The 12,618-nt window shown below is 44.1% G+C and overlaps 1 protein-coding gene across 5 annotated transcripts in view; it reads left to right on the plus strand.

Moving 5' to 3' along the window:
- The window catches only part of znf536 (zinc finger protein 536), a 306,471-nt gene that overhangs the window by 39,731 nt on the left and 254,122 nt on the right, over positions 1–12,618 (plus strand). For 2 of the 5 annotated variants that reach the window (XM_037792166.1, XM_037792185.1), the window contains exon 1: positions 4,187–4,740. The exons of 1 other annotated variant lie outside the window; for it this stretch is intronic. The gene's annotated coding sequence lies outside the window, so the exon portion shown is untranslated. Of the gene's footprint in view, positions 1–4,186; positions 4,741–12,618 lie in introns of those variants that run through there. 2 more of the 5 variants (XM_037792210.1, XM_037792201.1) reach the window with 2 other exon arrangements.

The following is a 12,618-nucleotide window of genomic DNA, read 5'->3' on the forward strand; positions in this document are numbered from 1 at the left end:
TTAAAGTTTACAGTCACAGAGGGTTCAGAGCTCCGGATTGTTTAAAATTGCACTCACTCCCTTTTCATTAAAGCAGGATAGTCTGAAAACGTTTGTTCATCAAAGGGTCGCTACAAATTAGACTTTGAGAAACTCAATTTGAAGTAAAGAAAAGCATTTCTTTTCCTCTGGGGGGGAAGCCAGAGTCTCCGCTGTGTTTGCATTTAAATATAAACTGGGCATAATATCTGGCTTTAAAGATGCATGCAGTCACACAAACACAGAGGCACACACACATGCCATATGCACATACTCACCCCCCCCTCCAACTACATCATTTGGTAGTTCCCCTCTAAACTGGTACAGAGAAAAAGCATGAAAACCTCGCTATCATGTTGCGCCCATGCTCTTAGATTGTTGCGTCTACTCGCTAATAGTTGAAATTAGCAATAAGGCCTCTGGAGATGTCGCGGCACAGGCGGGGCCATGTTGTAAATCTGGGTCTTGGTGAAAGGAAGGGGGGGTGAAAGAGAGACAGAGAGTCAGATAGAGATGGCCAGAGCAGTGGAATAACATCTTAATCTATCTGAGAAGTGAACAGTGGCCGGTCTGTTTTTTTGGAGCACGCTGTCTTGGATGACTCCCAAGCAGAGGGGCAGGGAGCAGAGCCATCTTCAGCTGCTAGTCACTAACATGGCAGTAATAAGGCAGTGATGACCCTCCCAGGACTGGCGGCCAACACTCCCTCTGCCTCCCATCCCTTCAGCACAAACACACGCACACACACTTGAGCAGATCCAGCACCAAATATCTCTCTATTTGATATATCGACTTCCCCCTTGCCTGCTTACCAGTCCCCATTCATTTTACATGAAACTTAATAGCACGCTGAAAAGCACAGCAGTAGGTTGAAATGTGGGCTGTTACTACTGCTTTTTTTTTTTTACACTGTATAGACTCGCATTTGTATAAAAAAAACATAAAAATGTGTGACATTAATTTACTCACCGACGTATAATCAATGAGAGCAAAAGCGTGGGACTATTCATTTATAAGCCTTGATGCAAATGGAGAAGTAAAACAGTACTCAGGGCTAACAGGAATGAATGGGATGCCGTTGCACCTGTTGCAAACGAAAGCACCGTTTCCTGTCCGTCTTTACAATGTCCATCACTCACATACTCAGTACTACAGTAAAAAATCATTAATGTGCTTTCTCGCAGTTAGGTTTCTTGTAGCAGCCTAAAGGACTTTAGGATTTACACTTATTTATTAACATGTTAAATGGCAGATAAAGCAAATGTAAACACAAATAAGTTGTATAAAACTGATGCTGAAAGTCATTTATATCCCCTTTTTTAATACACAGGTGGGTTCAGTCTCCTGTCAGTGATCATTAGAAGGCAAAAAGAACCACTAACATTGTAAAAAAAAATCAATTATATTTTCATAAAACACATTTATAGTTGCTTTTATCGCCTCTATCCTTGTGTAGCTTAAATTACTCTGCATACAATTAATCTAAGCCACTGAGATCCATGTCAGCCTCCACAAAGCGGCTGGCAAACACTTTTTTGCGTGGCCACTTACACATATACGGCGGCGTGCATGCGAGAGCACAACCTCTCGCCGCCACGTATTGTTGGAAATTTGCATGCTTAAGTCCATATGGCAACTTCCTTTTGACCTGCTTTCCCATCCCCGATGCATTGTCAGGGCTGTCAGCCGATAAAGAATCACTTGACTTGCTATAACAAGTTCAAAAGGAGCTGATGACGCGCCGTTGATCCATGGAGAATCGGCAAAAGGGACACCCCTACTGCTCGCTGCTATCACTCCCATAGAGATAGCCATATTATTGATGGGGGGAATGGTTATGCTAATTTCTTTAGGGGAGGAAAAACTTTTTTTTTTTCTTCTTTTTTTAAAGATATTTTATTTTGGGAAAATGCTCAACACACAGAAAAAAAAGAAGGAAAAGAAAAGAATTTCATAGGCATCAAACTGAATTCCATATAACCATTTAAAGGAGCAGCATGAGAATCTAATTTTCATAGTGCATAATGAATGCAGACTGTCTTTTTTTAAAGAGGAAGACATGTTTTGTCTGGGAAGGGGAAGAAAGCAGATATTTAGGCAATCTGTAAATGTCTCACAGAACACACACACACACAGACTCAAGAGTGTGACGATCCTTAAAAATAATTATTATTAATATAATAAGATAAGATAAGATATAAGATATACTTTTATTGTCCCTGTGGGGAGATTTTTGCCTGGACTCTGTCCAACTCTAGTTACAAACACTAAATGGAAACAGCATCAACAACAATAATAAACGATTCCACACAAGACAGGGAAACAGTTCCACAGAAACAGATGTTTCCAAGTACATAATGGCACATACTATCACACACACCATGGGAGGTATTGCACCCAGGTATAGTGCGCTGCACCGTCTACCGTCTTGCCCATATTGCACAGACAATAGTCCAATATTACACAGATGCAACATATTGCACTGTCCCTATTTATTTAATAGAGTCAAAGGAAAAGAAGAGACAGTTTGTATATTAATATGCATTCTTTACATGTGCCAAAAGGTTAAAAAAAAAGTTTCCTAAATGTGATTATAATAATTGTAACATCCTGTATAAGGTGCAGATTATGTTCACCCACAGATGGAGTGTCATGTGCTCTCTGTGACCATTTACATGCTTGTATCTCTCTCTCTCTCTCTCTCTCTCTCTCTCTGACACATACAGCATGGCACAAGCAGGGTGGAGAGGATGATGATGAGGGCGGGTATGTATGTGTGTGTGTGTGTGTGTGTGTATGTGTGTGTGTTTGGGGCTGTTATGAACATGACCCCGAGATATTCCATTGTGGGCCCATGTCCGGTTCTGAGGACATGTGATAGCATCTCAGTCAGTGGCATTAATGTGTCTCTCGGTTCGACATTTTGAATAATCGGTGCTGTCTGCCGTCATCCTGCCACTAGCTGTCAGCAGCACCGTCTGTCCGTCTTATCACACTCCTCTCTCTGCTCTGTGCGCTTTACATTATAGAGAAAACAAGCTGTCCTTGCAAAGAGAGCACTTGATACTTTTTTTTTTTTTTTTTTTTATTATTACCAAACCGTTCCCATAATTACCCCATAATCATTATATAATCCCATAACAAAGCCTCTATTGAAGTCCTGTCTTTTGTCAACGCTGGGACACTGAATCTATAATTGCATTATTCGGTTTTCCTTCCAGCCCCCCCTATAGATAGAAGCATAATATATCAAAACCGAGGAAAGGTTTTAGTTGCACGAAACACTTCGGCCTATGCGGGACGTCTTCTAGCTGTGTGTGTGTTTTTTTTTTATCAATTTTACGCAAAAAAAGTTGTGCCAACTTCAAGTTTAAGGGTCCTGTTTGGATATATTACCCCAAAAAAGCTTCTTTTTTGCAGACAGAGTGGTGCACTTTCTGTGTAGAAAATGCATTCATTCACAAATTGGAGCAGTCGCATTTATTGATATATCATATTTTCTAATAATTATGCTCATTCCTTATTGCGCTCCCAGGCAGTGTGAGAATAAATCGTCAATACATTGAGGTGGAGGTGGTGGTGAAGGGGGGGAGAAAAAGAAAAAGCAAAAAAAAAAAAAAAGCGAGTCCCTGAGGAGCAGGTTTTTGCGTTTGTATGCATGCATGGGGATTGGCAACACAACGGGGCTTATTTACATTAAATACGCCACAAGGTTACAGTGCAGATAGATGAGCGTCATTTTTATCACTCATTACTTCTCTTAAGCGGTGACTGACGCTCAGGACGCACACGAGGAGGCAACACTCATTTATCCTGCTGGAGTTCTTTTAAAGGCGAAGGAAGGAGAAGAAGAGGAAAAACATCTCGAAACAGTTCACTTTGCAAAAAAAAGGTAAGGAATAATACTTTTTTGGGAGTCGTTTTGTGACACGGAGAGAGGTTGTTATCCAAGGCGATTTTGCAAAAAAAAAAACGCACGGTGCTGCCTAACATGTAAGCGAAAGGCTGGCTGAATGGTTATGTATGTACAAGAAGGAGGCATATTTTTTAAAATAAAAGAGTGTTTGTGGGCAGTTCAAGGTCAGAAACAAACTAAAGGTGGCTGGGAATCAGCTTTTTTTTTCGCCTCTCTCTTTCTCTTGCCACGGTGCACACAGGAAATGTAATGATGAGGGGATTATTGCTTTAAACGAGGTTTCTGTGCATCAGCTGCTTTTTTTTTTTTTTTATCCCAATGCGAATACCGCAAGACCCGAGCCAGTCAGTCGGCTCTGCTTTCCTACAATGGAGTGCCTTTTTTTATTAACGGTACAATGCATTTCACCTACCAGATATAGGGGGAGTCCAAGCTGAAAGATGAAGAAGAAGGGAATATGCTGATGATGCCCGGCGATACCGTGCATCAATGCAAACCTTGTTTTTTATAGCAGCGCAGCAGCAGCATGAGAGAGAGAGGAGTCATAATAAAGCTCCTATATTTTGGTACATTTTTCAAACTCAGGATGGAGCAGCTGTAGTGGAACAGGAATCGAGGAGTCTTTAACAGGTCCGAAGCGCACTTTCCTTTCCCAATCCAACACCCCCCCCCCATGTCATCATCCGACTCCGACGAGAATATGTGATCCGGTCAAATCATATGGACATGCCTCATTATTCAATGATCTCTCACAACGCGTCGTTTACGCGCAGGAGTTAAACCGGCGCTTCGCCAACATTTAAAAGGTAAGAAAGAAGAAGAAGTGTGGAGCTTTTCTAGTACACGACTTGTGTTTTTTTTTTTACTGAGGAGGGGGTTCAAGTGTTTTTACTCTCTGGGAAGTCAGAATTTGGGGGTTTGCATCACAACCCCCCTGATGTCTCCCCAATCATGATTAGAAAATAATAATTATCCGGTGACGATGGTTTTAAAAAAACTGCGACAAAATAGCAGCTGTGGGACTAAGACTCTGGCTGCGATGCTCGACACCTTGAAAGTCAATTTTTACTCGAGTAGAAAATAATTTTAAGTTTTCTTTTGCATGTTTTTACTCTGTACCAGCTGCTGTGTGCTGTGTGCGTAAAAAGGCGTCCACGGCTTTTTGCATTATTGCGCATACAAACACAGCGATGTGCATGGGGGGGACTTTTTTTTTTTTTTTTTAGAAAAGAAAAGTCCAGCCGTGTTTAAGAGCGTGCACGAGAAACTTTCTACCGACACTTGTGCAGAGAGAGTGCGTGCATGGAGGGCGATTTCAAGTGGAACCGGCGCGTTTTTTTGCCACCATGTGTCAAAAAAACTTGTGAGATGGAAGAAGAGCCGGTGAGACCTGCCATTTTGTGCAGTGATCGACCTCTCTTATGAATAAGCAGCCCTCTGCATTATGCTTTGAGGAGACGTTGCGATCAGACGAAGAGTGAAGGGTGAAATTGACATTATTTGGAGAGGTGTCACTCTCCATGGAGGTGGGGATGTGTGTTTATTTGGGTTTTATTTTTAAAGAGATGGGGGAGAAAGTTAGAGCGAGTCGGTTAAAGGCTACAGGAGGCTGATAGATATCTGTTACTGTGGAAATATATAAAATGACAGAGCTACATATGCCAAAATATTTTTTTTTTATTCTGGTGGATGGAAGAGGTTTTGGTGTGTGACATGTCATTTGCACGCAGGAGTTTATCTTCTTTTAATTCACCACATGGTGTTTATTTTTAGGGGGAGATCCAGAAGGGATGAGCTCTAAAAAAACCCTGAATTCCCACATCGTGGCTCACATGTCCGAATTTGTGCTTTAAATGATGGGAGCGGTATTGAATTATCAGTAATATGTGGCACCAGGGATGAGCCTTGTAATCCCATTTAAAGCCTGTGTCTCACCGTGCGTCTCCAAGCTGGGGAGGACCTTTTTTTTTTCTTTCTTCCTTTCTTGGAAGTGGAGTTGACCCCTGAGTGATCTGACCTGGGTGATCCAGCCACTTCCAAGCAGCTTCCCAGCGCTGCACAATAGCTGCGAAGACACATGTCATCCTTCTTAAAATACTCAACAATGTCTATCACGTTGTTTCCCCACTGTTTCTCTAAAGTTGTCCTGAGCCAACAAAAAAAAAAAAAAATGTTGCCTCTTCCTCATATTCATTGTGCAAAGGATAAATAGATGTACTGTGCGAGTTGAGATGCTGTCATTGTTTAATGGTATGCACAGGGCGGATATTATGTCTGAAATAGTGTCTGGGCGTAAACCCTTTTTGTCAGCTCCTTTCATTCTCTTATTGGAGATGCAATTGCAAATGGATAACTGTCCCCCCCCTTCCCTTGCTCCTCTTGACAGTTCAGGCTGCCTCGCAGACCCGTTTGCCCTCTTACTGGACCTCTCTCTGCTGCTACAAGTGGAAATGTTGTCATTCTTTTCGGCTGAAAATATTTGGGAAGAGACGCTGTGTTTTAATTAAGAAGAGGCCTCGCTTTGCACACTGGCCTGTTGGAGGAATTTATGTAGTGAATTCGGTGTAAAGGCCTCAGTGGTTTGTGTTAGAAATGTATTCAATATTCATTAGGCCTGCTTGAGATTTTTTTTTTTTTGCATTCATCTAGCAGTCAGGTTAATATTGTACTCGCTAATGAATTATCCAATTAATTGTCAGCGTTGTTGTCATTAAAATAATTATTCTTATAAAATATGCAAGCATTATTTATCTTCACTTCAAGTCAAATAGATGAATTCACAATGTTTATTGATGGGAGTGAGATTTATTACAGCACACACACACACACACCACACACACACACAGCACAAGTATTTTGACATTTTCTCGCAACTTTCTGATCGACAGAGCTCAAAATGTGGATCTCTCGGGCAGCCCCCGTCTGCAGCGGTGTTATTGGTTGATCTCGCATTAGTTGCTTTCCCACCTGTGCCCGTGTCAGTTGTTGCTAAGGTGGGCCGCGGGCCGTGACCGACTGCGGCGATACGCATCTCTCAGCTGAAAACCAGGGTGGAGGGAGTGATGAGAGAGACAGAGAGAGACAGAGAGAGAAAGAGAGAGAGCATGGCATGCAGAGGATGGCATCAAATCAGTCCTCTTTTCACCAGGCTGTCAGTCAGTCAGTCAGCCACTCGGTTCACCGTGGAGTAGACCCACTCGACTGAAGCCGCCGCGTTGTCAGTCCGACACCCGGTGAATTATTTGTACACGTTGACGTGTACACAATCAGATTTTTGTTTTTTTTTAAAAACAAAGAAAAAAAAAAAAATCATTTAACAAATGCGCATAAAGAAAGCAGACACCCCATCGCAAAAAAACACACAAACCCACAGCGAAGCGGTCGCATAAATTACATAATCTAGCAGCACGGGGAAATATGTGCGTATAATCAATCGGGACAACACATAATTCGAGTCGTTCCTGAACCATAGTCGGCGGTGTGTGCATCTGCAACAGTCAGACAGGCAGCCTCACTGTGGCTAGTTGATCCCCTTCTCATGTAATTATAGGGGAGAGGGCTCCAGCTGTACAGGCTGCGAGGCCAGGGCTCCCAGTCCGCTGGGATCAGGGCGGTGGTGGGCAGGCCAGATCAGGCCAGCTCTGCTCATCAGCCAGCCATTAATTGATATGTGCAGTCATTGTGAAAGCACCCCCCCCCCCTTTTCTCTTCTCTCTCTCCGTCTCTCTCTCTGTTACCTACTGGGTAAACGCTGTGGATACTGGTGTCACTTCTTCATTTTCCATTCTGGTTCTGATCTGTTCGCTCTTCACACAGGCAACAGTGCAAGGCAGCTGCGTGCATGTATTCCACTGTGTGCCTGTGTATATGTGTCCCAAGGGGGGGGCGCGAGGAGGGTGTTAAAGGGGCTGTAACACACAGGCGTTAGTCTGGGTTTGAGCCTTGTAGCTCCGTGACCTTGATCTCCAGAGTTCAAGCCAGACAGGCGAAAGATGTCGGCGAGCCGGGCTCGCACTCGCTGTGCGAGGCTAATATGACAAAACACACACGCGCACACACAATCGAAAGCATTGTGAATCAAACGCCGGATGTGAACTCAAGAAGAGATCGTCCCGACCGCAGAGCGTCACGCGCTAGATTACACACATTAGACGGAGACCTCAAACGTCGAGATTCATATCGCGTCGGTTTGTCATCAAAAATGTTTGGATTAGAAACAGGTTTGTGATGGCCAACTTTCATAAGGAACAGAAATGATGATTTATTTCCACTGTGGTGATGAATTCCAAGGGGGGGGGGCAAGTTTTCTTAAATTGGTGCCTCTGACCTTTGCTCATCACGAGGCCTTTTGTAATATCTCAAATGTAATTTCGTCATCCTTTTATATGAAGTGTTGATGTCCAAAAAGCCTCTCGTGTTGCTGGTTCTTTCTTATTCAACCGCATATTTAACATGTTGCTTGTGTTAGAAATAAGGACCAAAATAAAACTGACTGTGCAAGAATGACTGAGTAATATAAAAAGCAGTGGAGAATATGGAAGATATTACCCAGAAATGAATATGCTATCAATTAAAACCGAGCTGTGTGAATGATTATTGAATCATTGTTTAAATGAGAGTTTATGTACAGTTTCTTGTGTTGGTGTGTTAATGTCTCATCCTGTACTTATGAGTCGGAGTGTATATTTTCCCCCCGGTATACGTCCTTCGCCCCCTGAGAGCTCGATAAGGATTGGGGGGGTGAGGGAATGGAGGAGCGGCGGGGTGGATGAGTTAGGGAGGAGGGGGGGGTAATCACGGACGTCAGTTTGATCTAAGAATAAAGAGTGTGGGGCAGATGAGGCGCTGACAGATAGGCTTGACTCAGTCCTCTCATGCCGGGGTGCCATCACAAGGAGCGTCTGCCTGTCTGGGCAGCCGGGGGAGTCAGGTTGGGGGTGGGGGGGGGGTTGAGGGCGGGGTGAGATCTGGATGGTAAGAGAGGTCGAAGTGGTCTCAGAGAGAGAGAGGTGGGCATGGAAGTGGGCGCGAGGAGGATTTATTCTTTACAAAATCAGCTTTCTCCATCACTTGCTGTTGTCAGAAGCCGATGAAATAAGCCTGAGAACATGTATGCCCGCAGGGTGGTGCATGTAAGAGTTACAGTGTGTGTACGTGCACGTGATTGATGATTTTCAGGCTATAGTCTCAGCCTTGAGAGAGTCCAGTGTCCAGGCGATGCTCCGGCCTTGCCCCCTTGCGCCGTCTCTGTCTGTGCAATCAGTCGACGCTCACGTAACACCATCAAGGAATGTGTCCTGAACAAAAAAAGAAAGTAAAACACCTTATCCTCACAACCCCGTGATATTCCTCCTCCGTTTGCCCCGCTGAGCCCCCTCGGCATTAAGGCCTTATTGAGTTTGGCTTTTTTTTTTTTTCTCCTGGAAGTTCGTTAGCATTTTGGATTTAAGGATGTGCAATGTCAGGACCGTCTTCCCCCCTTTTTGACGTGCCGATCGGCGCGGCGTTTTCAGCTGTGTCATTTCCGCAGACAACAGCTTAACACAAACAGGCAAGCACACATCAATCAGAGGTCCTGAAGCAGAGAATTGTTGCTGCTTAGCATTCAGCCACGCTCAGCTAAGACAGTGGTAAATACCTCCAGTGTTGATGAGACGGGAAGCTTCTATGTGTGTCTGTTAACCCCGCTTCATGCACGCACATCACCGACTGCATCGCACATGTCATGTCTGCTCTTTAGCTGCTCCACCTCTCGGATGTGACCTCTGCAAACTTCCCAGACCTCCGCTAATGAGCACGCCAAAGTAGCACAAGATGGAGGGAGAGGGGGGGAAAAGAGGAAAACGGTAGAGAAAAAAAAGGGGTGGGGGGGAGGGCGTGAGGATGCTGGAGAGAACTCCTGCACCTTTAATTATGATCAAGAGGTTTTCACCAAAGGACGGAGGCGTTGCAGTTCTGTTGCGCTCGTAAATCTGGCCCCGGATGCCGTATATTGTGTCGAACGATTACTGTACACCATTATAGTGCATATTCAACTGCCTCTCCAGCACCTGATTTGCATAATTGGATCTTTAATGAAACTTGCCTCGTGGAACAAAAAAAATACAAAAAAAAGAGAGATGAAAAAAGTGGTTTTGGCGTGAGGGTGCGGGGGGAAGAGAGAGAGAAAATAACACGATGTAGAATGCCCCCTCAAATATTTGTTGGACTCAATTCTTAAAAAGAGTTTTTAAAGAGGTGTGAAAGGTGGTGAAGGTTTAAGGAAGACAGAGAGATAAATAAAAAAGGTGGTGGTGGTTGTGGTGGTGGTGTGGGGGGGTGACCTGCTCTGGCCCAGGCGCTCGCACATCAGCGGCAGTGCTACAAATAGGATGAGAAGTGACTGTGAAAGCTGTACATTCCCCGCCAGGTCTCGCGGGTTAAGACTACAATAGCGGGATATTCTCTAGCCCGGGGGGGATTTCAGCTCCTCTTCTGTCGACACTCATTGCACCTACTTGTTACTCAGGGAAGATGGCTCTTTTGTAGAGGAGCCGATTCCGCCGCTCGCCTGGCGGAATTCCTCAGTCGCAAATATTTTGACAATGCCTAATCAGGAGCCGTCGCTTTTTTTTTCTTTCTAGTCTCCACTTCTTTGCTCGGAGCATACTTGCGGTGATGCTTTTCCTTGCATACATGTGAAGTAGGAGCTCCCTGCATTTCTAGTAATAATTTTGTCTGATTCACAAATGTCTTTTTTGTGCATTTCTATGTTCGCCTAAAAGTTCTCCACTTGTTTGTGGCCGTGGCAAGGCATCCGTCTAATTGCTTAATTAAATTCCAACGTGTCCTGTTTCCCCTCGGCCTTCACGAGGTGAAGGTTAAAATCCTCCTAGTGCCACTTTCACGCCAACGTGAGGGCAATGGATAATAGCAGGTTATTTGTCTTGTCTCGCTGAAGGATCTATTGCTTAAAAGTGATAGTGAGAGAAGGAGGGGGAAAAAAAACATTTTTTAATCAACGTGTTAGGAGAGACTATTAGGTGTAGCTCTGCCGCGAGTGCCCCCTCCATTCCAAAGTGGGACAGCCGGTTTGTTAATCGAATGTTAAAAAACAACCAAACGCTGATGGTGCGTTAAAGCGTTTGTGCGCGCTGAGCTGCCTGCAAGCAGTGGTTCTCTGTCTGCGCTTGTGTGTGTGTGTTTCCACTCTACATCCGTGGGAGTGGATCATGTGTCAAAGCGGTTTACAGGTGGCTGCAGGGCAGCAGCTCTACAGAGAGGTGGAGGGAAGGCAGGCAAGGTTCAAGTACCTCAGAGGCTCTGACGGCGCTGAACTGAGCAACGCCAGCGTCTGAGAGGACCCTTCAAAAGCCTCCTTATCGCACTCCTTACTCCGGCGTTTCACTCTCTTTTTTCTTCTTCTTCTGTCTCTCTGCCGCAGCCCCTGTCATCTCTCCATCCTCTCTCGCCGCTCTTATCTCTCATTTGTAATCTTCTTTTTTTGTATCTCTTCTTCTTACCTCACATCTCATTTATACCCTCTACTAGTTACCAAAATTGACAATAAGTTATCTTATTAGTTGTAGCATACCACACCCAGAAATCACCTCAGAATCACGATAACATCTTCTTTAAGTGGTCGCAAATCAAAACACTTGCCCTTTAACTGAAAATTAAAGACGAGGTAACGGAGAAAGACAACTTTTCTCCCACTTTTATAAGACTCCTTTTTTTCCTTTTTCTTACTCTTGTAACACTCCTTTAGCCGACATGCTGGTGGTCAGAACCGTTGAATTTACTCCGGACGACTATCTCCCAGTCAGGGTGATACTGGGAGTAAATACACATCCCATTTCCCCCAGTACCTCCTTCTATCACAGGGAATTAACTCCTGAGAGCTATACGGAGAAGAGCTGGTCACATATCTTGAACTTTTCTTAAAAATCAGACAATCGTGTCGTCGTCTCTGGCCTGACGACATGTAAAACAGTTTCAACGGCGTTCCAGTGGAGAGTTTTAGTGTCAAATGATGGCACACGGGTGCTGCTTGAAAAGACTTTTAAACGTCTGCAAACAGTAGGAGTCATTTTATTTGTACTCTTAATTGATCAAATTTCAAAAAGCTTAACCTGACAGCAAACATTCCTATTAGCCTACAAAGCAGCACATCTGTAGATCCAGAGAAAAAAGAGATAAATATACAGTAGGCAGAGTGATGACAGGATGGAGCAGAGGATGAAAAAGAAAAAACACTTAGAGAGAGAAACGCAGCGAGCAGAAAGGAGAGAAGCAGCGAGACAGAGAGACAGAGAGGAGGGATGATGTACTTAACGGTATCTGTAGGCTTCTTTCTCAACAAGCTGCTGCCACAGATCCTGGGAGCCCGCGTTGATAAATTCGGTTTGATAAAAGTCACTGAAATGCCGGCCTGTCTGCACACCTCTATTAAGCGCCGGTACATTTGTCACAGCCAGTGGAAGTCAACCAAAGGGTTTTAATGTCACATCAGGCTGAATTAAAGACTCAATCGAAAGCCCTGAAAGGTTTAGGTTTTTATTTCAAGTGACAGTGGTGGTGGTACAGCTGTGGCTGGCGCTAAAGATTACTGGGCTCCAGTTGATCAAGGCAGTCATTTTACATTTTATATTTGGCTATTGGGAATTTTGTGATTATTCGTTGCTCATTTTAGCCTGGATGCTCAT

Source organism: Sebastes umbrosus, chromosome 2 (genome assembly GCF_015220745.1).
Source record: "Sebastes umbrosus isolate fSebUmb1 chromosome 2, fSebUmb1.pri, whole genome shotgun sequence".
Lineage (NCBI taxonomy): Eukaryota > Metazoa > Chordata > Actinopteri > Perciformes > Sebastidae > Sebastes > Sebastes umbrosus.